Source organism: Salminus brasiliensis, chromosome 11 (assembly GCF_030463535.1).
Source record: "Salminus brasiliensis chromosome 11, fSalBra1.hap2, whole genome shotgun sequence".
In the NCBI taxonomy this organism is placed as follows: Eukaryota; Metazoa; Chordata; class Actinopteri; order Characiformes; family Bryconidae; genus Salminus; species Salminus brasiliensis.
In genome coordinates, this window is record NC_132888.1 from 32,243,058 (window position 1) to 32,262,747 (window position 19,690).

Sequence of the window (19,690 nt, forward strand, 5' to 3'; positions counted from 1 at the left end):
AAAACATGGAAATGTAAGCTTTAATTGTTTGCAGGATTGGAAAAGCTTACAACACCTGGTATTCCCAGACAGTCTCCCATTCAAGTACTAACCAGGCCCAACCCTAGTTAGCTTCTGAGATCAGACGAGATCAGGCATTCTAAGGGTGGAATGGCCATAAGCAGAAGCACCTTGCAAACTAGAGGATTCAAATTTCATAGCTAAGACCATATTTGTTCAAAACCAAGCAAAAGCATTCCATTTCAACACATCAACATTTACAACACAAAAGAGTTTCAACTACAAATTTGTGCAAAAGATGTAAATAACATGGAAATGTAAGCTTTAATTGTTTGCAGGATTGGAAAAGATTACAACACCTGATATTCCCAGACAGTCTCCCATTCAAGTACTAACCAGGCCCAACCCTAGGTAGCTTCTGAGATCAGACGAGATCAGGCATTCTAAGGGTGGAATGGCCTTAAGCAGAAGCACCTTGCAAACTAGAGGATTCAAATTTCATAGCTAAGACCATATTTGTTCAAAACCAAGCAAAAGCATTCCATTTCAACACATCAACATTTACAACACAAAAGAGTTTCAACTACAAATTTGTGCAAAAGATGTAAATAACATGGAAATGTAAGCTTTAATTGTTTGCAGGATTGGAAAAGCTTACAACACCTGGTATTCCCAGACAGTCTCCCATTCAAGTACTAACCAGGCCCAACCCTAGGTAGCTTCTGAGATCAGACGAGATCAGGCATTCTAAGGGTGGAATGGCCGTAAGCAGAAGCACCTTGCAAACTAGAGGATTCAAATTTCATAGCTAAGACCATATTTGTTCAAAACCAAGCAAAAGCATTCCATTTCAACACATCAACATTTACAACACAAAAGAGTTTCAACTACAAATTTGTGCAAAAGATGTAAATAACATGGAAATGTAAGCTTTAATTGTTTGCAGGATTGGAAAAGCTTACAACACCTGGTATTCCCAGACAGTCTCCCATTCAAGTACTAACCAGGCCCAACCCTAGGTAGCTTCTGAGATCAGACGAGATCAGGCATTCTAAGGGTGGAATGGCCGTAAGCAGAAGCACCTTGCAAACTAGAGGATTCAAATTTCATAGCTAAGACCATATTTGTTCAAAACCAAGCAAAAGCATTCCATTTCAACACATCAACATTTACAACACAAAAGAGTTTCAACTACAAATTTGTGCAAAAGATGTAAATAACATGGAAATGTAAGCTTTAATTGTTTGCAGGATTGGAAAAGCTTACAACACCTGATATTCCCAGACAGTCTCCCATTCAAGTACTAACCAGGCCCAACCCTAGGTAGCTTCTGAGATCAGACGAGATCAGGCATTCTAAGGGTGGAATGGCCATAGGCAGAAGCACCTTGCAAACTAGAGGATTCAAATTTCATAGCTAAGATCATATTTGTTCAAAACCAAGCAAAAGCATTCCATTTCAACACATCAACATTTACAACACAAAGCATTCCATTTCAACACATCAACATTTACAACACAAAAGAGTTTCGTCTACAAATTTGTGCAAAAGATGTAAATAACATGGAAATGTAAGCTTTAATTGTTTGCAGGATTGGAAAAGCTTACAACACCTGATATTCCCAGACAGTCTCCCATTCAAGTACTAACCAGGCCCAACCCTAGGTAGCTTCTGAGATCAGACGAGATCAGGCATTCTAAGGGTGGAATGGCCGTAAGCAGAAGCACCTTGCAAACTAGAGGATTCAAATTTCATAGCTAAGACCATATTTGTTCAAAACCAAGCAAAAGCATTCCATTTCAACACATCAACATTTACAACACAAAAGAGTTTCAACTACAAATTTGTGCAATAGATGTAAATAACATGGAAATGTAAGCTTTAATTGTTTGCAGGATTGGAAAAGCTTACAACACCTGGAATTCCCAGACAGTCTCCCATTCAAGTACTAACCAGGCCCAACCCTAGGTAGCTTCTGAGATCAGACGAGATCAGGCATTCTAAGGGTGGAATGGCCGTAAGCAGAAGCACCTTGCAAACTAGAGGATTCAAATTTCATAGCTAAGACCATATTTGTTCAAAACCAAGCAAAAGCATTCCATTTCAACACATCAACATTTACAACACAAAAGAGTTTCAACTACAAATTTGTGCAAAAGATGTAAATAACATGGAAATGTAAGCTTTAATTGTTTGCAGGATTGGAAAAGCTTACAACACCTGGTATTCCCAGACAGTCTCCCATTCAAGTACTAACCAGGCCCAACCCTAGGTAGCTTCTGTGATCAGACGAGATCAGGCATTCTAAGGGTGGAATGGCCGTAGGCAGGAGCACCTTGCAAACTAGAGGATTCAAATTTCATAGCTAAGACCATATTTGTTCAAAACCAAGCAAAAGCATTCCATTTCAACACATCAACATTTACAACACAAAAGAGTTTCATCTACAAATTTGTGCAAAAGATGTAAATAACATGGAAATGTAAGCTTTAATTGTTTGCAGGATTGGAAAAGCTTAAAACACCTGGTATTCCCAGACAGTCTCCCATTCAAGTACTAACCAGGCCCAACCCTAGGTAGCTTCTGAGATCAGACGAGATCAGGCATTCTAAGGGTGGAATGGCCGTAAGCAGAAGCACCTTCCAAACTAGAGGATTCAAATTTCATAGCTAAGACCATATTTGTTCAAAACCAAGCAAAAGCATTCCATTTCAACACATCAACATTTACAACACAAAAGAGTTTCAACTACAAATTTGTGCAAAAGATGTAAATAACATGGAAATGTAAGCTTTAATTGTTTGCAGGATTGGAAAAGCTTACAACACCTGGTATTCCCAGACAGTCTCCCATTCAAGTACTAACCAGGCCCAACCCTAGGTAGCTTCTGAGATCAGACGAGATCAGGCATTCTAAGGGTGGAATGGCCGTAAGCAGAAGCACCTTGCAAACTAGAGGATTCAAATTTCATAGCTAAGACCATATTTGTTCAAAACCAAGCAAAAGCATTCCATTTCAACACATCAACATTTACAACACAAAAGAGTTTCAACTACAAATTTGTGCAAAAGATGTAAATAACATGGAAATGTAAGCTTTAATTGTTTGCAGGATTGGAAAAGCTTACAACACCTGGTATTCCCAGACAGTCTCCCATTCAAGTACTAACCAGGCCCAACCCCAGGTAGCTTCTGAGATCAGACGAGATCAGGCATTCTAAGGGTGGAATGGCCGTAAGCAGAAGCACCTTGCAAACTAGAGGATTCAAATTTCATAGCTAAGACCATATTTGTTCAAAACCAAGCAAAAGCATTCCATTTCAACACATCAACATTTACAACACAAAGCATTCCATTTCAACACATCAACATTTACAACACAAAAGAGTTTCATCTACAAATTTGTGCAAAAGATGTAAATAACATGGAAATGTAAGCTTTAATTGTTTGCAGGATTGGAAAAGCTTAAAACACCTGGTATTCCCAGACAGTCTCCCATTCAAGTACTAACCAGGCCCAACCCTAGGTAGCTTCTGAGATCAGACGAGATCAGGCATTCTAAGGGTGGAATGGCCGTAAGCAGAAGCACCTTGCAAACTAGAGGATTCAAATTTCATAGCTAAGACCATATTTGTTCAAAACCAAGCAAAAGCATTCCATTTCAACACATCAACATTTACAACACAAAAGAGTTTCAACTACAAATTTGTGCAAAAGATGTAAATAACATGGAAATGTAAGCTTTAATTGTTTGCAGGATTGGAAAAGCTTACAACACCTGGTATTCCCAGACAGTCTCCCATTCAAGTACTAACCAGGCCCAACCCTAGGTAGCTTCTGAGATCAGACGAGATCAGGCATTCTAAGGGTGGAATGGCCGTAAGCAGAAGCACCTTGCAAACTAGAGGATTCAAATTTCATAGCTAAGACCATATTTGTTCAAAACCAAGCAAAAGCATTCCATTTCAACACATCAACATTTACAACACAAAAGAGTTTCAACTACAAATTTGTGCAAAAGATGTAAATAACATGGAAATGTAAGTTTTAATTGTTTGCAGGATTGGAAAAGCTTACAACACCTGGTATTCCCAGACAGTCTCCCATTCAAGTACTAACCAGGCCCAACCCTAGGTAGCTTCTGAGATCAGACGAGATCAGGCATTCTAAGGGTGGAATGGCCGTAAGCAGAAGCACCTTGCAAACCTAGAGGATTCAAATTTCATAGCTAAGACCATATTTGTTCAAAACCAAGCAAAAGCATTCCATTTCAACACATCAACATTTACAACACAAAAGAGTTTCAACTACAAATTTGTGCAAAAGATGTAAATAACATGGAAATGTAAGCTTTAATTGTTTGCAGGATTGGAAAAGCTTACAACACCTGGTATTCCCAGACAGTCTCCCATTCAAGTACTAACCAGGCCCAACCCTAGGTAGCTTCTGAGATCAGACGAGATCAGGCATTCTAAGGGTGGAATGGCCGTAAGCAGAAGCACCTTGCAAACTAGAGGATTCAAATTTCATAGCTAAGACCATATTTGTTCAAAACCAAGCAAAAGCATTCCATTTCAACACATCAACATTTACAACACAAAAGAGTTTCAACTACAAATTTGTGCAAAAGATGTAAATAACATGGAAATGTAAGCTTTAATTGTTTGCAGGATTGGAAAAGCTTACAACACCTGGTATTCCCAGACAGTCTCCCATTCAAGTACTAACCAGGCCCAACCCTAGGTAGCTTCTGAAATCAGACGAGATCAGGCATTCTAAGGGTGGAATTGCCGTAAGCAGAAGCACCTTGCAAACTAGAGGATTCAAATTTCATAGCTAAGACCATATTTGTTCAAAACCAAGCAAAAGCATTCCATTTCAACACATCAACATTTACAACACAAAAGAGTTTCACCTACAAATTTGTGCAAAAGATGTAAATAACATGGAAATGTAAGCTTTAATTGTTTGCAGGATTGGAAAAGCTTACAACACCTGATATTCCCAGACAGTCTCCCATTCAAGTACTAACCAGGCCCAACCCTAGGAAGCTTCTGAGATCAGACGAGATCAGGCATTCTAAGGGTGGAATGGCCGTAAGCAGAAGCACCTTGCAAACTAGAGGATTCAAATTTCATAGCTAAGACCATATTTGTTCAAAACCAAGCAAAAGCATTCCATTTCAACACATCAACATTTACAACACAAAAGAGTTTCAACTACAAATTTGTGCAAAAGATGTAAATAACATGGAAATGTAAGCTTTAATTGTTTGCAGGATTGGAAAAGCTTACAACACCTGGTATTCCCAGACAGTCTCCCATTCAAGTACTAACCAGGCCCAACCCTAGGTAGCTTCTGAGATCAGACGAGATCAGGCATTCTAAGGGTGGAATGGCCGTAAGCAGAAGCACCTTGCAAACTAGAGGATTCAAATTTCATAGCTAAGACCATATTTGTTCAAAACCAAGCAAAAGCATTCCATTTCAACACATCAACATTTACAACACAAAAGAGTTTCAACTACAAATTTGTGCAAAAGATGTAAATAACATGGAAATGTAAGCTTTAATTGTTTGCAGGATTGGAAAAGCTTACAACACCTGATATTCCCAGACAGTCTCCCATTCAAGTACTAACCAGGCCCAACCCTAGGAAGCTTCTGAGATCAGACAAGATCAGGCATTCTAAGGGTGGAATGGCCGTAAGCAGAAGCACCTTGCAAACTAGAGGATTCAAATTTCATAGCTAAGACCATATTTGTTCAAAACCAAGCAAAAGCATTCCATTTCAACACATCAACATTTACAACACAAAAGAGTTTCAACTACAAATTTGTGCAAAAGATGTAAATAACATGGAAATGTAAGCTTTAATTGTTTGCAGGATTGGAAAAGCTTACAACACCTGGTATTCCCAGACAGTCTCCCATTCAAGTACTAACCAGGCCCAACCCTAGGTAGCTTCTGAGATCAGACGAGATCAGGCATTCTAAGGGTGGAATGGCCGTAAGCAGAAGCACCTTGCAAAATAGAGGATTCAAATTTCATAGCTAAGACCATATTTGTTCAAAACCAAGCAAAAGCATTCCATTTCAACACATCAACATTTACAACACAAAAGAGTTTCAACTACAAATTTGTGCAAAAGATGTAAATAACATGGAAATGTAAGCTTTAATTGTTTGCAGGATTGGAAAAGCTTATAACACCTGGAATTCCCAGACAGTCTCCCATTCAAGTACTAACCAGGCCCAACCCTAGGTAGCTTCTGAGATCAGACGAGATCAGGCATTCTAAGGGTGGAATGGCCGAAGGCAGAAGCACCTTGCAAACCTAGAGGATTCAAATTTCATAGCTAAGACCATATTTGTTCAAAACCAAGCAAAAGCATTCCATTTCAAGACATCAACATTTACAACACAAAAGAGTTTCAACTACAAATTTGTGCAAAAGATGTAAATAACATGGAAATGTAAGCTTTAATTGTTTGCAGGATTGGAAAAGCTTACAACACCTGGTATTCCCAGACAGTCTCCCATTCAAGTACTAACCAGGCCCAACCCTAGGTAGCTTCTGAGATCAGACGAGATCAGGCATTCTAAGGGTGGAATGGCCGTAAGCAGAAGCACCTTGCAAACTAGAGGATTCAAATTTCATAGCTAAGACCATATTTGTTCAAAACCAAGCAAAAGCATTCCATTTCAACACATCAACATTTACAACACAAAAGAGTTTCAACTACAAATTTGTGCAAAAGATGTAAAAAACATGGAAATGTAAGCTTTAATTGTTTGCAGGATTGGAAAAGCTTACAACACCTGGTATTCCCAGACAGTCTCCCATTCAAGTACTAACCAGGCCCAACCCTAGGTAGCTTCTGAGATCAGACGAGATCAGGCATTCTAAGGGTGGAATGGCCGTAAGCAGAAGCACCTTGCAAACTAGAGGATTCAAATTTCATAGCTAAGACCATATTTGTTCAAAACCAAGCAAAAGCATTCCATTTCAACACATCAACATTTACAACACAAAAGAGTTTCAACTACAAATTTGTGCAAAAGATGTAAATAACATGGAAATGTAAGCTTTAATTGTTTGCAGGATTGGAAAAGCTTACAACACCTGGTATTCCCAGACAGTCTCCCATTCAAGTACTAACCAGGCCCAACCCTAGGTAGCGTCTGAGATCAGACGAGATCAGGCATTCTAAGGGTGGAATGGCCGTAAGCAGAAGCACCTTGCAAAATAGAGGATTCAAATTTCATAGCTAAGACCATATTTGTTCAAAACCAAGCAAAAGCATTCCATTTCAACACATCAACATTTACAACACAAAAGAGTTTCAACTACAAATTTGTGCAAAAGATGTAAATAACATGGAAATGTAAGCTTTAATTGTTTGCAGGATTGGAAAAGCTTACAACACCTGATATTCCCAGACAGTCTCCCATTCAAGTACTAACCAGGCCCAACCCTAGGTAGCTTCTGAGATCAGACGAGATCAGGCATTCTAAGGGTGGAATGGCCTTAAGCAGAAGCACCTTGCAAACTAGAGGATTCAAATTTCATAGCTAAGATCATATTTGTTCAAAACCAAGCAAAAGCATTCCATTTCAACACATCAACATTTACAACACAAAGCATTCCATTTCAACACATCAACATTTACAACACAAAGCATTCCATTTCAACACATCAACATTTACAACACAAAAGAGTTTCAACTACAAATTTGTGCAAAAGATGTAAATAACATGGAAATGTAAGCTTTAATTGTTTGCAGGATTGGAAAAGCTTACAACACCTGGTATTCCCAGACAGTCTCCCATTCAAGTACTAACCAGGCCCAACCCTAGGTAGCTTCTGAGATCAGACGAGATCAGGAATTCTAAGGGTGGAATGGCCGTAAGCAGAAGCACCTTGCAAACTAGAGGATTCAAATTTCATAGCTAAGACCATATTTGTTCAAAACCAAGCAAAAGCATTCCATTTCAACACATCAACATTTACAACACAAAAGAGTTTCAACTACAAATTTGTGCAAAAGATGTAAATAACATGGAAATGTAAGCTTTAATTGTTTGCAGGATTGGAAAAGCTTACAACACCTGGTATTCCCAGACAGTCTCCCATTCAAGTACTAACCAGGCCCAACCCTAGGTAGCTTCTGAGATCAGACGAGATCAGGCATTCTAAGGGTGGAATGGCCGTAAGCAGAAGCACCTTGCAAACCTAGAGGATTCAAATTTCATAGCTAAGACCATATTTGTTCAAAACCAAGCAAAAGCATTCCATTTCAACACATCAACATTTACAACACAAAAGAGTTTCAACTACAAATTTGTGCAAAAGATGTAAATAACATGGAAATGTAAGCTTTAATTGTTTGCAGGATTGGAAAACCTTACAACACCTGGTATTCCCAGACAGTCTCCCATTCAAGTACTAACCAGGCCCAACCCTAGGTAGCTTCTGAGATCAGACGAGATCAGGCATTCTAAGGGTGGAATGGCCGTAAGCAGAAGCACCTTGCAAACTAGAGGATTCAAATTTCATAGCTAAGACCATATTTGTTCAAAACCAAGCAAAAGCATTCCATTTCAACACATCAACATTTACAACACAAAAGAGTTTCAACTACAAATTTGTGCAAAAGATGTAAATAACATGGAAATGTAAGCTTTAATTGTTTGCAGGATTGGAAAAGCTTACAACACCTGATATTCCCAGACAGTCTCCCATTCAAGTACTAACCAGGCCCAACCCTAGGTAGCTTCTGAGATCAGACGAGATCAGGCATTCTAAGGGTGGAATGGCCGTAAGCAGAAGCACCTTGCAAACTAGAGGATTCAAATTTCATAGCTAAGACCATATTTGTTCAAAACCAAGCAAAAGCATTCCATTTCAATACATCAACATTTACAACACAAAGCATTCCATTTCAACACATCAACATTTACAACACAAAGCATTCCATTTCAACACATCAACATTTACAACACAAAAGAGTTTCATCTACAAATTTGTGCAAAAGATGTAAATAACATGGAAATGTAAGCTTTAATTGTTTGCAGGATTGGAAAAGCTTACAACACCTGGTATTCCCAGACAGTCTCCCATTCAAGTACTAACCAGGCCCAACCCCAGGTAGCTTCTGAGATCAGACGAGATCAGGCATTCTAAGGGTGGAATGGCCGTAAGCAGAAGCACCTTGCAAACTAGAGGATTCAAATTTCATAGCTAAGACCATATTTGTTCAAAACCAAGCAAAAGCATTCCATTTCAACACATCAACATTTACAACACAAAAGAGTTTCAACTACAAATTTGTGCAAAAGATGTAAAAAACATGGAAATGTAAGCTTTAATTGTTTGCAGGATTGGAAAAGCTTACAACACCTGGTATTCCCAGACAGTCTCCCATTCAAGTACTAACCAGGCCCAACCCTAGGTAGCTTCTGAGATCAGACGAGATCAGGCATTCTAAGGGTGGAATGGTCGTAAGCAGAAGCACTTTGCAAAGTAGAGGATTCAAATTTCATAGCTAAGACCATATTTGTTCAAAACCAAGCAAAAGCATTCCATTTCAACACATCAACATTTACAACACAAAAGAGTTTCAACTACAAATTTGTGCAAAAGATGTAAATAACATGGAAATGTAAGCTTTAATTGTTTGCAGGATTGGAAAAGCTTACAACACCTGGTATTCCCAGACAGTCTCCCATTCAAGTACTAACCAGGCCCAACCCTAGGTAGCTTCTGAGATCAGACGAGATCAGGCATTCTAAGGGTGGAATGGCCGTAAGCAGAAGCACCTTGCAAACTAGAGGATTCAAATTTCATAGCTAAGACCATATTTGTTCAAAACCAAGCAAAAGCATTCCATTTCAACACATCAACATTTACAACACAAAAGAGTTTCAACTACAAATTTGTGCAAAAGATGTAAATAACATGGAAATGTAAGCTTTAATTGTTTGCAGGATTGGAAAAGCTTACAACACCTGGTATTCCCAGACAGTCTCCCATTCAAGTACTAACCAGGCCCAACCCTAGGTAGCTTCTGAGATCAGACGAGATCAGGCATTCTAAGGGTGGAATGGCCGTAAGCAGAAGCACCTTGCAAACTAGAGGATTCAAATTTCATAGCTAAGACCATATTTGTTCAAAACCAAGCAAAAGCATTCCATTTCAACACATCAACATTTACAACACAAAGCATTCCATTTCAACACATCAACATTTACAACACAAAGCATTCCATTTCAACACATCAACATTTACAACACAAAAGAGTTTCATCTACAAATTTGTGCAAAAGATGTAAATAACATGGAAATGTAAGCTTTAATTGTTTGCAGGATTGGAAAAGCTTACAACACCTGATATTCCCAGACAGTCTCCCATTCAAGTACTAACCAGGCCCAACCCTAGGTAGCTTCTGAGATCAGACGAGATCAGGCATTCTAAGGGTGGAATGGCCGTAAGCAGAAGCACCTTGCAAACTAGAGGATTCAAATTTCATAGCTAAGACCATATTTGTTCAAAACCAAGCAAAAGCATTCCATTTCAACACATCAACATTTACAACACAAAAGAGTTTCAACTACAAATTTGTGCAAAAGATGTAAATAACATGGAAATGTAAGCTTTAATTGTTTGCAGGATTGGAAAAGCTTACAACACCTGGTATTCCCAGACAGTCTCCCATTCAAGTACTAACCAGGCCCAACCCTAGGTAGCTTCTGAGATCAGACGAGATCAGGCATTCTAAGGGTGGAATGGCCGTAAGCAGAAGCACCTTGCAAACTAGAGGATTCAAATTTCATAGCTAAGACCATATTTGTTCAAAACCAAGCAAAAGCATTCCATTTCAACACATCAACATTTACAACACAAAAGAGTTTCAACTACAAATTTGTGCAAAAGATGTAAATAACATGGAAATGTAAGCTTTAATTGTTTGCAGGATTGGAAAAGCTTACAACACCTGGTATTCCCAGACAGTCTCCCATTCAAGTACTAACCAGGCCCAACCCTAGGTAGCTTCTGAGATCAGACGAGATCAGGCATTCTAAGGGTGGAATGGCCGTAAGCAGAAGCACCTTGCAAACTAGAGGATTCAAATTTCATAGCTAAGACCATATTTGTTCAAAACCAAGCAAAAGCATTCCATTTCAACACATCTACATTTACAACACAAAAGAGTTTCAACTACAAATTTGTGCAAAAGATGTAAATAACATGGAAATGTAAGCTTTAATTGTTTGCAGGATTGGAAAAGCTTACAACACCTGGTATTCCCAGACAGTCTCCCATTCAAGTACTAACCAGGCCCAACCCTAGGTAGCTTCTGAGATCAGACGAGATCAGGCATTCTAAGGGTGGAATGGCCGTAAGCAGAAGCACCTTGCAAACTAGAGGATTCAAATTTCATAGCTAAGACCATATTTGTTCAAAACCAAGCAAAAGCATTCCATTTCAACACATCAACATTTACAACACAAAAGAGTTTCAACTACAAATTTGTGCAAAAGATGTAAATAACATGGAAATGTAAGCTTTAATTGTTTGCAGGATTGGAAAAGCTTACAACACCTGATATTCCCAGACAGTCTCCCATTCAAGTACTAACCAGGCCCAACCCTAGGTAGCTTCTGAGATCAGACGAGATCAGGCATTCTAAGGGTGGAATGGCCGTAAGCAGAAGCACCTTGCAAACTAGAGGATTCAAATTTCATAGCTAAGACCATATTTGTTCAAAACCAAGCAAAAGCATTCCATTTCAACACATCAACATTTACAACACAAAAGAGTTTCATCTACAAATTTGTGCAAAAGATGTAAATAACATGGAAATGTAAGCTTTAATTGTTTGCAGGATTGGAAAAGCTTACAACACCTGGTATTCCCAGACAGTCTCCCATTCAAATACTAACCAGGCCCAACCCTAGGTAGCTTCTGAGATCAGACGAGATCAGGCATTCTAAGGGTGGAATGGCCGTAAGCAGAAGCACCTTGCAAACTAGAGGATTCAAATTTCATAGCTAAGACCATATTTGTTCAAAACCAAGCAAAAGCATTCCATTTCAACACATCAACATTTACAACACAAAAGAGTTTCAACTACAAATTTGTGCAAAAGATGTAAATAACATGGAAATGTAAGCTTTAATTGTTTGCAGGATTGGAAAAGCTTACAACACCTGGTATTCCCAGACAGTCTCCCATTCAAGTACTAACCAGGCCCAACCCCAGGTAGCTTCTGAGATCAGACGAGATCAGGCATTCTAAGGGTGGAATGGCCGTAAGCAGAAGCACCTTGCAAACTAGAGGATTCAAATTTCATAGCTAAGACCATATTTGTTCAAAACCAAGCAAAAGCATTCCATTTCAACACATCAACATTTACAACACAAAGCATTCCATTTCAACACATCAACATTTACAACACAAAAGAGTTTCATCTACAAATTTGTGCAAAAGATGTAAATAACATGGAAATGTAAGCTTTAATTGTTTGCAGGATTGGAAAAGCTTAAAACACCTGGTATTCCCAGACAGTCTCCCATTCAAGTACTAACCAGGCCCAACCCTAGGTAGCTTCTGAGATCAGACGAGATCAGGCATTCTAAGGGTGGAATGGCCGTAAGCAGAAGCACCTTGCAAACTAGAGGATTCAAATTTCATAGCTAAGACCATATTTGTTCAAAACCAAGCAAAAGCATTCCATTTCAACACATCAACATTTACAACACAAAAGAGTTTCAACTACAAATTTGTGCAAAAGATGTAAATAACATGGAAATGTAAGCTTTAATTGTTTGCAGGATTGGAAAAGCTTACAACACCTGGTATTCCCAGACAGTCTCCCATTCAAGTACTAACCAGGCCCAACCCTAGGTAGCTTCTGAGATCAGACGAGATCAGGCATTCTAAGGGTGGAATGGCCGTAAGCAGAAGCACCTTGCAAACTAGAGGATTCAAATTTCATAGCTAAGACCATATTTGTTCAAAACCAAGCAAAAGCATTCCATTTCAACACATCAACATTTACAACACAAAAGAGTTTCAACTACAAATTTGTGCAAAAGATGTAAATAACATGGAAATGTAAGCTTTAATTGTTTGCAGGATTGGAAAAGCTTACAACACCTGGTATTCCCAGACAGTCTCCCATTCAAGTACTAACCAGGCCCAACCCTAGGTAGCTTCTGAGATCAGACGAGATCAGGCATTCTAAGGGTGGAATGGCCGTAAGCAGAATCACCTTGCAAACTAGAGGATTCAAATTTCATAGCTAAGACCATATTTGTTCAAAACCAAGCAAAAGCATTCCATTTCAACACATCAACATTTACAACACAAAAGAGTTTCAACTACAAATTTGTGCAAAAGATGTAAATAACATGGAAATGTAAGCTTTAATTGTTTGCAGGATTGGAAAAGCTTACAACACCTGGTATTCCCAGACAGTCTCCCATTCAAGTACTAACCAGGCCCAACCCTAGGTAGCTTCTGAGATCAGACGAGATCAGGCATTCTAAAGGTGGAATGGCCGTAAGCAGAAGCACCTTGCAAACCTAGAGGATTCAAATTTCATAGCTAAGACCATATTTGTTCAAAACCAAGCAAAAGCATTCCATTTCAACACATCAACATTTACAACACAAAAGAGTTTCAACTACAAATTTGTGCAAAAGATGTAAATAACATGGAAATGTAAGCTTTAATTGTTTGCAGGATTGGAAAAGCTTACAACACCTGGTATTCTCAGACAGTCTCCCATTCAAGTACTAACCAGGCCCAACCCTAGGTAGCTTCCGAGATCAGACGAGATCAGGCATTCTAAGGGTGGAATGGCCGTAAGCAGAAGCACCTTGCAAACTAGAGGATTCAAGTTTCATAGCTAAGACCATATTTGTTCAAAACCAAGCAAAAGCATTCCATTTCAACACATCAACATTTACAACACAAAAGAGTTTCAACTACAAATTTGTGCAAAAGATGTAAAAAACATGGAAATGTAAGCTTTAATTGTTTGCAGGATTGGAAAAGCTTACAACACCTGGTATTCCCAGACAGTCTCCCATTCAAGTACTAACCAGGCCCAACCCTAGGTAGCTTCTGAGATCAGACGAGATCAGGCATTCTAAGGGTGGAATGGTCGTAAGCAGAAGCACCTTGCAAACTAGAGGATTCAAATTTCATAGCTAAGACCATATTTGTTCAAAACCAAGCAAAAGCATTCCATTTCAACACATCAACATTTACAACACAAAAGAGTTTCAACTACAAATTTGTGCAAAAGATGTAAAAAACATGGAAATGTAAGCTTTAATTGTTTGCAGGATTGGAAAAGCTTACAACACCTGGTATTCCCAGACAGTCTCCCATTCAAGTACTAACCAGGCCCAACCCTAGGTAGCTTCTGAGATCAGACGAGATCAGGCATTCTAAGGGTGGAATGGCCGTAAGCAGAAGCACCTTGCAAACTAGAGGATTCAAATTTCATAGCTAAGACCATATTTGTTCAAAACCAAGCAAAAGCATTCCATTTCAACACATCAACATTTACAACACAAAAGAGTTTCAACTACAAATTTGTGCAAAAGATGTAAATAACATGGAAATGTAAGCTTTAATTGTTTGCAGGATTGGAAAAGCTTACAACACCTGGTATTCCCAGACAGTCTCCCATTCAAGTACTAACTGTGCCCAACCCTAGGTAGCTTCTGAGATCAGACGAGATCAGGCATTCTAAGGGTGGAATGGCCGTAAGCAGAAGCACCTTGCAAACTAGAGGATTCAAATTTCATAGCTAAGACCATATTTGTTCAAAACCAAGCAAAAGCATTCCATTTCAACACATCAACATTTACAACACAAAAGAGTTTCAACTACAAATTTGTGCAAAAGATGTAAATAACATGGAAATGTAAGCTTTAATTGTTTGCAGGATTGGAAAAGCTTACAACACCTGGTATTCCCAGACAGTCTCCCATTCAAGTACTAACCAGGCCCAACCCTAGGTAGCTTCTGAGATCAAACGAGATCAGGCATTCTAAGGGTGGAATGGCCGTAAGCAGAAGCACCTTGCAAACTAGAGGATTCAAATTTCATAGCTAAGACCATATTTGTTCAAAACCAAGCAAAAGCATTCCATTTCAACACATCAACATTTACAACACAAAAGAGTTTCAACTACAAATTTGTGCAAAAGATGTAAATAACATGGAAATGTAAGCTTTAATTGTTTGCAGGATTGGAAAAGCTTACAACACCTGATATTCCCAGACAGTCTCCCATTCAAGTACTAACCAGGCCCAACCCTAGGTAGCTTCTGAGATCAGACGAGATCAGGCATTCTAAGGGTGGAATGGCCGTAAGCAGAAGCACCTTGCAAACTAGAGGATTCAAATTTCATAGCTAAGACCATATTTGTTCAAAACCAAGCAAAAGCATTCCATTTCAACACATCAACATTTACAACACAAAAGAGTTTCATCTACAAATTTGTGCAAAAGATGTAAATAACATGGAAATGTAAGCTTTAATTGTTTGCAGGATTGGAAAAGCTTACAACACCTGATATTCCCAGACAGTCTCCCATTCAAGTACTAACCAGGCCCAACCCTAGGTAGCTTCTGAGATCAGACGAGATCAGGCATTCTAAGGGTGGAATGGCCGTAAGCAGAAGCACCTTGCAAACTAGAGGATTCAAATTTCATAGCTAAGACCATATTTGTTCAAAACCAAGCAAAAGCATTCCATTTCAACACATCAACATTTACAACACAAAAGAGTTTCAACTACAAATTTGTGCAAAAGATGTAAATAACATGGAAATGTAAGCTTTAATTGTTTGCAGGATTGGAAAAGCTTACAACACCTGGTATTCCCAGACAGTCTCCCATTCAAGTACTAACCAGGCCCAACCCTAGGTAGCTTCTGAGATCAGACGAGATCAGGCATTCTAAGGGTGGAATGGCCGTAAGCAGAAGCACCTTGCAAACTAGAGGATTCAAATTTCATAGCTAAGACCATATTTGTTCAAAACCAAGCAAAAGCATTCCATTTCAACACATCAACATTTACAACACAAAAGAGTTTCAACTACAAATTTGTGCAAAAGATGTAAATAACATGGAAATGTAAGCTTTAATTGTTTGCAGGATTGGAAAACCTTACAACACCTGGTATTCCCAGACAGTCTCCCATTCAAGTACTAACCAGGCCCAACCCTAGGTAGCTTCTGAGATCAGACGAGACCAGGCATTCTAAGGGTGGAATGGCCGTAAGCAGAAGCACCTTGCAAACTAGAGGATTCAAATTTCATAGCTAAGACCATATTTGTTCAAAACCAAGCAAAAGCATTCCATTTCAACACATCAACATTTACAACACAAAAGAGTTTCAACTACAAATTTGTGCAAAAGATGTAAATAACATGGAAATGTAAGCTTTAATTGTTTGCAGGATTGGAAAAGCTTACAACACCTGGTATTCCCAGACAGTCTCCCATTCAAGTACTAACCAGGCCCAACCCTTGGTAGCTTCTGAGATCAGACGAGATCAGGCATTCTAAGGGTGGAATGGCTGTAAGCAGAAGCACCTTGCAAACTAGAGGATTCAAATTTCATAGCTAAGACCATATTTGTTCAAAACCAAGCAAAAGCATTCCATTTCAACACATCAACATTTACAACACAAAAGAGTTTCAACTACAAATTTGTGCAAAAGATGTAAATAACATGGAAATGTAAGCTTTAATTTTTTGCAGGATTGGAAAAGCTTACAACACCTGATATTCCCAGACAGTCTCCCATTCAAGTACTAACCAGGCCCAACCCTAGGTAGCTTCTGAGATCAGACGAGATCAGGCATTCTAAGGGTGGAATGGCCGTAAGCAGAAGCACCTTGCAAACTAGAGGATTCAAATTTCATAGCTAAGACCATATTTGTTCAAAACCAAGCAAAAGCATTCCATTTCAACACATCAACATTTACAACACAAAAGAGTTTCAACTACAAATTTGTGCAAAAGATGTAAATAACATGGAAATGTAAGCTTTAATTGTTTGCAGGATTGGAAAAGCTTACAACACCTGGTATTCCCAGACAGTCTCCCATTCAAGTACTAACCAGGCCCAACCCTAGGTAGCTTCTGAGATCAGACGAGATCAGGCATTCTAAGGGTGGAATGGCCGTAAGCAGAAGCACCTTCCAAACTAGAGGATTCAAATTTCATAGCTAAGACCATATTTGTTCAAAACCAAGCAAAAGCATTCCATTTCAACACATCAACATTTACAACACAAAAGAGTTTCAACTACAAATTTGTGCAAAAGATGTAAATAACATGGAAATGTAAGCTTTAATTGTTTGCAGGATTGGAAAAGCTTACAACACCTGGTATTCCCAGACAGTCTCCCATTCAAGTACTAACCAGGCCCAACCCTAGGTAGCTTCTGAGATCAGACGAGATCAGGCATTCTAAGGGTGGAATGGCCGTAAGCAGAAGCACCTTGCAAACTAGAGGATTCAAATTTCATAGCTAAGACCATATTTGTTCAAAACCAAGCAAAAGCATTCCATTTCAACACATCAACATTTACAACACAAAAGAGTTTCAACTACAAATTTGTGCAAAAGATGTAAATAACATGGAAATGTAAGCTTTAATTGTTTGCAGGATTGGAAAAGCTTACAACACCTGGTATTCCCAGACAGTCTCCCATTCAAGTACTAACCAGGCCCAACCCTTGGTAGCTTCTGAGATCAGACGAGATCAGGCATTCTAAGGGTGGAATGGCCGTAAGCAGAAGCACCTTGCAAACTAGAGGATTCAAATTTCATAGCTAAGACCATATTTGTTCAAAACCAAGCAAAAGCATTCCATTTCAACACATCAACATTTACAACACAAAAGAGTTTCAACTACAAATTTGTGCAAAAGATGTAAATAACATGGAAATGTAAGCTTTAATTGTTTGCAGGATTGGAAAAGCTTACAACACCTGGTATTCCCAGACAGTCTCCCATTCAAGTACTAACCAGGCCCAACCCTAGGTAGCTTCTGAGATCAGACGAGATCAGGCATTCTAAGGGTGGAATGGCCGTAAGCAGAAGCACCTTGCAAACTAGAGGATTCAAATTTCATAGCTAAGACCATATTTGTTCAAAACCAAGCAAAAGCATTCCATTTCAACACATCAACATTTACAACACAAAAGAGTTTCAACTACAAATTTGTGCAAAAGATGTAAATAACATGGAAATGTAAGCTTTAATTGTTTGCAGGATTGGAAAAGCTTACAACACCTGGTATTCCCAGACAGTCTCCCATTCAAGTACTAACCAGGCCCAACCCTAGGTAGCTTCTGAGATCAGACGAGATCAGGCATTCTAAGGGTGGAATGGCCGTAAGCAGAAGCACCTTCCAAACTAGAGGATTCAAATTTCATAGCTAAGACCATATTTGTTCAAAACCAAGCAAAAGCATTCCATTTCAACACATCAACATTTACAACACAAAAGAGTTTCAACTACAAATTTGTGCAAAAGATGTAAATAACATGGAAATGTAAGCTTTAATTGTTTGCAGGATTGGAAAAGCTTACAACACCTGGTATTCCCAGACAGTCTCCCATTAAAGTACTAACCAGGCCCAACCCTAGGTAGCTTCTGAGATCAGACGAGATCAGGCATTCTAAGGGTGGAATGGCCGTAAGCAGAAGCACCTTGCAAACTAGAGGATTCAAATTTCATAGCTAAGACCATATTTGTTCAAAACCAAGCAAAAGCATTCCATTTCAACACATCAACATTTACAACACAAAAGAGTTTCAACTACAAATTTGTGCAAAAGATGTAAATAACATGGAAATGTAAGCTTTAATTGTTTGCAGGATTGGAAAAGCTTACAACACCTGGTATTCCCAGACAGTCTCCCATTCAAGTACTAACCAGGCCCAACCCTAGGTAGCTTCTGAGATCAGACGAGATCAGGCATTCTAAGGGTGGAATGGCCGTAAGCAGAAGCACCTTGCAAACTAGAGGATTCAAATTTCATAACTAAGACCATATTTGTTCAAAACCAAGCAAAAGCATTCCATTTCAACACATCAACATTTACAACACAAAAGAGTTTCAACTACAAATTTGTGCAAAAGATGTAAATAACATGGAAATGTAAGCTTTAATTGTTTGCAGGATTGGAAAAGCTTACAACACCTGGTATTCCCAGACAGTCTCCCATTCAAGTACTAACCAGGCCCAACCCTTGGTAGCTTCTGAGATCAGACGAGATCAGGCATTCTAAGGGTGGAATGGCCGTAAGCAGAAGCACCTTGCAAACTAGAGGATTCAAATTTCATAGCTAAGACCATATTTGTTCAAAACCAAGCAAAAGCATTCCATTTCAACACATCAACATTTACAACACAAAAGAGTTTCAACTACAAATTTGTGCAAAAGATGTAAATAACATGGAAATGTAAGCTTTAATTGTTTGCAGGATTGGAAAAGCTTACAACACCTGATATTCCCAGACAGTCTCCCATTCAAGTACTAACCAGGCCCAACCCTAGGTAGCTTCTGAGATCAGACGAGATCAGGCATTCTAAGGGTGGAATGGCCGTAAGCAGAAGCACCTTGCAAACTAGAGGATTCAAATTTCATAGC

General features: G+C 38.9%; 64 pseudogenes; all 64 read right to left on the minus strand.

Moving 5' to 3' along the window:
- Positions 1-43: 43 nt before the first annotated feature.
- LOC140571387 (5S ribosomal RNA) lies at positions 44-162 on the minus strand (annotated as a pseudogene).
- A 185-nt stretch (positions 163-347) lies between these two features.
- Positions 348-466, minus strand: LOC140567147 (5S ribosomal RNA; annotated as a pseudogene).
- A 185-nt stretch (positions 467-651) lies between these two features.
- LOC140569595 (5S ribosomal RNA) lies at positions 652-770 on the minus strand (annotated as a pseudogene).
- A 185-nt stretch (positions 771-955) lies between these two features.
- On the minus strand, positions 956-1,074 carry LOC140569596 (5S ribosomal RNA; annotated as a pseudogene).
- A 185-nt stretch (positions 1,075-1,259) lies between these two features.
- On the minus strand, positions 1,260-1,378 carry LOC140566079 (5S ribosomal RNA; annotated as a pseudogene).
- Positions 1,379-1,600: 222 nt separating this feature from the next.
- Positions 1,601-1,719, minus strand: LOC140570769 (5S ribosomal RNA; annotated as a pseudogene).
- Positions 1,720-1,904: 185 nt separating this feature from the next.
- Positions 1,905-2,023, minus strand: LOC140570036 (5S ribosomal RNA; annotated as a pseudogene).
- A 185-nt stretch (positions 2,024-2,208) lies between these two features.
- Positions 2,209-2,327, minus strand: LOC140566982 (5S ribosomal RNA; annotated as a pseudogene).
- A 185-nt stretch (positions 2,328-2,512) lies between these two features.
- LOC140572813 (5S ribosomal RNA) lies at positions 2,513-2,631 on the minus strand (annotated as a pseudogene).
- Positions 2,632-2,816: 185 nt separating this feature from the next.
- On the minus strand, positions 2,817-2,935 carry LOC140569597 (5S ribosomal RNA; annotated as a pseudogene).
- A 185-nt stretch (positions 2,936-3,120) lies between these two features.
- Positions 3,121-3,239, minus strand: LOC140570347 (5S ribosomal RNA; annotated as a pseudogene).
- Positions 3,240-3,461: 222 nt separating this feature from the next.
- LOC140572814 (5S ribosomal RNA) lies at positions 3,462-3,580 on the minus strand (annotated as a pseudogene).
- A 185-nt stretch (positions 3,581-3,765) lies between these two features.
- On the minus strand, positions 3,766-3,884 carry LOC140569598 (5S ribosomal RNA; annotated as a pseudogene).
- Positions 3,885-4,069: 185 nt separating this feature from the next.
- LOC140569600 (5S ribosomal RNA) lies at positions 4,070-4,188 on the minus strand (annotated as a pseudogene).
- Positions 4,189-4,374: 186 nt separating this feature from the next.
- Positions 4,375-4,493, minus strand: LOC140569601 (5S ribosomal RNA; annotated as a pseudogene).
- Positions 4,494-4,678: 185 nt separating this feature from the next.
- LOC140573133 (5S ribosomal RNA) lies at positions 4,679-4,797 on the minus strand (annotated as a pseudogene).
- A 185-nt stretch (positions 4,798-4,982) lies between these two features.
- LOC140566090 (5S ribosomal RNA) lies at positions 4,983-5,101 on the minus strand (annotated as a pseudogene).
- A 185-nt stretch (positions 5,102-5,286) lies between these two features.
- Positions 5,287-5,405, minus strand: LOC140569602 (5S ribosomal RNA; annotated as a pseudogene).
- A 185-nt stretch (positions 5,406-5,590) lies between these two features.
- On the minus strand, positions 5,591-5,709 carry LOC140567481 (5S ribosomal RNA; annotated as a pseudogene).
- A 185-nt stretch (positions 5,710-5,894) lies between these two features.
- LOC140569603 (5S ribosomal RNA) lies at positions 5,895-6,013 on the minus strand (annotated as a pseudogene).
- Positions 6,014-6,198: 185 nt separating this feature from the next.
- Positions 6,199-6,317, minus strand: LOC140567480 (5S ribosomal RNA; annotated as a pseudogene).
- A 186-nt stretch (positions 6,318-6,503) lies between these two features.
- On the minus strand, positions 6,504-6,622 carry LOC140569604 (5S ribosomal RNA; annotated as a pseudogene).
- A 185-nt stretch (positions 6,623-6,807) lies between these two features.
- On the minus strand, positions 6,808-6,926 carry LOC140569605 (5S ribosomal RNA; annotated as a pseudogene).
- A 185-nt stretch (positions 6,927-7,111) lies between these two features.
- LOC140571488 (5S ribosomal RNA) lies at positions 7,112-7,230 on the minus strand (annotated as a pseudogene).
- A 185-nt stretch (positions 7,231-7,415) lies between these two features.
- Positions 7,416-7,534, minus strand: LOC140566344 (5S ribosomal RNA; annotated as a pseudogene).
- A 259-nt stretch (positions 7,535-7,793) lies between these two features.
- Positions 7,794-7,912, minus strand: LOC140569997 (5S ribosomal RNA; annotated as a pseudogene).
- Positions 7,913-8,097: 185 nt separating this feature from the next.
- LOC140569606 (5S ribosomal RNA) lies at positions 8,098-8,216 on the minus strand (annotated as a pseudogene).
- Positions 8,217-8,402: 186 nt separating this feature from the next.
- LOC140572067 (5S ribosomal RNA) lies at positions 8,403-8,521 on the minus strand (annotated as a pseudogene).
- Positions 8,522-8,706: 185 nt separating this feature from the next.
- LOC140570770 (5S ribosomal RNA) lies at positions 8,707-8,825 on the minus strand (annotated as a pseudogene).
- A 259-nt stretch (positions 8,826-9,084) lies between these two features.
- On the minus strand, positions 9,085-9,203 carry LOC140570348 (5S ribosomal RNA; annotated as a pseudogene).
- Positions 9,204-9,388: 185 nt separating this feature from the next.
- LOC140572278 (5S ribosomal RNA) lies at positions 9,389-9,507 on the minus strand (annotated as a pseudogene).
- Positions 9,508-9,692: 185 nt separating this feature from the next.
- On the minus strand, positions 9,693-9,811 carry LOC140569607 (5S ribosomal RNA; annotated as a pseudogene).
- A 185-nt stretch (positions 9,812-9,996) lies between these two features.
- Positions 9,997-10,115, minus strand: LOC140569608 (5S ribosomal RNA; annotated as a pseudogene).
- Positions 10,116-10,374: 259 nt separating this feature from the next.
- On the minus strand, positions 10,375-10,493 carry LOC140570771 (5S ribosomal RNA; annotated as a pseudogene).
- A 185-nt stretch (positions 10,494-10,678) lies between these two features.
- LOC140569609 (5S ribosomal RNA) lies at positions 10,679-10,797 on the minus strand (annotated as a pseudogene).
- A 185-nt stretch (positions 10,798-10,982) lies between these two features.
- Positions 10,983-11,101, minus strand: LOC140569612 (5S ribosomal RNA; annotated as a pseudogene).
- Positions 11,102-11,286: 185 nt separating this feature from the next.
- Positions 11,287-11,405, minus strand: LOC140569613 (5S ribosomal RNA; annotated as a pseudogene).
- A 185-nt stretch (positions 11,406-11,590) lies between these two features.
- LOC140570773 (5S ribosomal RNA) lies at positions 11,591-11,709 on the minus strand (annotated as a pseudogene).
- Positions 11,710-11,894: 185 nt separating this feature from the next.
- LOC140571683 (5S ribosomal RNA) lies at positions 11,895-12,013 on the minus strand (annotated as a pseudogene).
- A 185-nt stretch (positions 12,014-12,198) lies between these two features.
- LOC140570349 (5S ribosomal RNA) lies at positions 12,199-12,317 on the minus strand (annotated as a pseudogene).
- Positions 12,318-12,539: 222 nt separating this feature from the next.
- On the minus strand, positions 12,540-12,658 carry LOC140572815 (5S ribosomal RNA; annotated as a pseudogene).
- A 185-nt stretch (positions 12,659-12,843) lies between these two features.
- LOC140569614 (5S ribosomal RNA) lies at positions 12,844-12,962 on the minus strand (annotated as a pseudogene).
- A 185-nt stretch (positions 12,963-13,147) lies between these two features.
- Positions 13,148-13,266, minus strand: LOC140569615 (5S ribosomal RNA; annotated as a pseudogene).
- A 185-nt stretch (positions 13,267-13,451) lies between these two features.
- On the minus strand, positions 13,452-13,570 carry LOC140570541 (5S ribosomal RNA; annotated as a pseudogene).
- A 186-nt stretch (positions 13,571-13,756) lies between these two features.
- Positions 13,757-13,875, minus strand: LOC140571434 (5S ribosomal RNA; annotated as a pseudogene).
- A 185-nt stretch (positions 13,876-14,060) lies between these two features.
- On the minus strand, positions 14,061-14,179 carry LOC140572289 (5S ribosomal RNA; annotated as a pseudogene).
- Positions 14,180-14,364: 185 nt separating this feature from the next.
- LOC140569616 (5S ribosomal RNA) lies at positions 14,365-14,483 on the minus strand (annotated as a pseudogene).
- Positions 14,484-14,668: 185 nt separating this feature from the next.
- Positions 14,669-14,787, minus strand: LOC140567108 (5S ribosomal RNA; annotated as a pseudogene).
- A 185-nt stretch (positions 14,788-14,972) lies between these two features.
- LOC140570272 (5S ribosomal RNA) lies at positions 14,973-15,091 on the minus strand (annotated as a pseudogene).
- Positions 15,092-15,276: 185 nt separating this feature from the next.
- LOC140570774 (5S ribosomal RNA) lies at positions 15,277-15,395 on the minus strand (annotated as a pseudogene).
- A 185-nt stretch (positions 15,396-15,580) lies between these two features.
- Positions 15,581-15,699, minus strand: LOC140570775 (5S ribosomal RNA; annotated as a pseudogene).
- Positions 15,700-15,884: 185 nt separating this feature from the next.
- LOC140569617 (5S ribosomal RNA) lies at positions 15,885-16,003 on the minus strand (annotated as a pseudogene).
- Positions 16,004-16,188: 185 nt separating this feature from the next.
- Positions 16,189-16,307, minus strand: LOC140566120 (5S ribosomal RNA; annotated as a pseudogene).
- Positions 16,308-16,492: 185 nt separating this feature from the next.
- Positions 16,493-16,611, minus strand: LOC140571816 (5S ribosomal RNA; annotated as a pseudogene).
- Positions 16,612-16,796: 185 nt separating this feature from the next.
- LOC140570776 (5S ribosomal RNA) lies at positions 16,797-16,915 on the minus strand (annotated as a pseudogene).
- Positions 16,916-17,100: 185 nt separating this feature from the next.
- Positions 17,101-17,219, minus strand: LOC140569618 (5S ribosomal RNA; annotated as a pseudogene).
- A 185-nt stretch (positions 17,220-17,404) lies between these two features.
- On the minus strand, positions 17,405-17,523 carry LOC140569619 (5S ribosomal RNA; annotated as a pseudogene).
- A 185-nt stretch (positions 17,524-17,708) lies between these two features.
- On the minus strand, positions 17,709-17,827 carry LOC140569285 (5S ribosomal RNA; annotated as a pseudogene).
- Positions 17,828-18,012: 185 nt separating this feature from the next.
- On the minus strand, positions 18,013-18,131 carry LOC140569620 (5S ribosomal RNA; annotated as a pseudogene).
- A 185-nt stretch (positions 18,132-18,316) lies between these two features.
- On the minus strand, positions 18,317-18,435 carry LOC140569621 (5S ribosomal RNA; annotated as a pseudogene).
- A 185-nt stretch (positions 18,436-18,620) lies between these two features.
- On the minus strand, positions 18,621-18,739 carry LOC140570150 (5S ribosomal RNA; annotated as a pseudogene).
- A 185-nt stretch (positions 18,740-18,924) lies between these two features.
- LOC140569623 (5S ribosomal RNA) lies at positions 18,925-19,043 on the minus strand (annotated as a pseudogene).
- Positions 19,044-19,228: 185 nt separating this feature from the next.
- On the minus strand, positions 19,229-19,347 carry LOC140569297 (5S ribosomal RNA; annotated as a pseudogene).
- A 185-nt stretch (positions 19,348-19,532) lies between these two features.
- Positions 19,533-19,651, minus strand: LOC140570777 (5S ribosomal RNA; annotated as a pseudogene).
- Positions 19,652-19,690: the final 39 nt, after the last annotated feature.